This window comes from Pseudophryne corroboree, chromosome 6 (genome assembly GCF_028390025.1).
Source record: "Pseudophryne corroboree isolate aPseCor3 chromosome 6, aPseCor3.hap2, whole genome shotgun sequence".
Lineage (NCBI taxonomy): Eukaryota > Metazoa > Chordata > Amphibia > Anura > Myobatrachidae > Pseudophryne > Pseudophryne corroboree.
The window spans coordinates 185836042-185837036 of NC_086449.1; the positions used below are offsets into that span (position 1 = coordinate 185836042).

Consider the following 995-nt stretch of genomic DNA (forward strand, 5'->3'; position numbering starts at 1 on the left):
GCCCACTAGGTGCATCCAGCTCTGGCCGGGCACAGATTCTAACTGAGGTCTGGAGGATGGGCATAGAGGGAGGAGCCAGTGCACACCAGATAGTACCTAATCTTTCTTTTAGAGTGCCCAGTCTCCTGCGGTGCCCGTCTATTCCCCATGGTCCTTACGGAGTTCCCAGCATCCACTAGGATGTCAGAGAAAATAAGAATGCCTTAAATCAAAATAAATCCTTCTGATAATACTTAGGCTGCCAATACAGGCTGGCCCTGTATCCGTGCAAAGCCGAAGTGTATTTTGAATGGTAATTCTCACACTATTAAACAGAAGACAGAGTAGTTAGAAATAAGATAGCAGTGTGAATCTGCTGTCAGTGTTAGACTCTGAGCGTGATGGACCAATGTGAACTCTACAACACCGGGTATTCCTCAATGGTCGCCCACTAGAGTACTAACCCAGCCCGACACTGATTAGCTTCCAAGATCGGACGGCTTCGGGTGTTTCCAGTGTGGTATGATAGTAGAGGATTGCGAATGATGGCGAAAGCTCTAGAATCACTGATGAGAGTTCACTAAATAAATAGTGTAAAGAAAAGGTGGATCTGCTGCCAATGATAGACAGGGATACACCCTGAATCAATGGTGAGAGTCCACAAAAAAAGGTAAGTATGAAAAAGAGAGAAGGGTAAAGTAGATGAATGTGCCAGAAAGATATTAGTGCCCCACAAGAAGTTTCATAGTGATATATGCATATCAACCGTTGAAAATATCTCACAAAAATAAACAGCTACCAATGCTGAATATAAATCAACAGAATAGGTTATGATGAGATTCTTCACACAAATGCAAAGGACATAGTATCAGGATCTGGAAAGTAACAATAATGTTTCCAGTGCTCAATAATTGAGCCCAGAAAAAGAGAAAGAAAAATATTAACAATGTTGCTGATACTCAGTCTCAGAGACCATATGATCTGCTTATGTGTATATCTTATAAGTCTTCCAATAG

General features: G+C 41.8%; 1 pseudogene; it reads right to left on the reverse strand.

Moving 5' to 3' along the window:
- Positions 1 to 394: 394 nt before the first annotated feature.
- LOC134939183 (5S ribosomal RNA) lies at positions 395 to 513 on the reverse strand (annotated as a pseudogene).
- Positions 514 to 995: the final 482 nt, after the last annotated feature.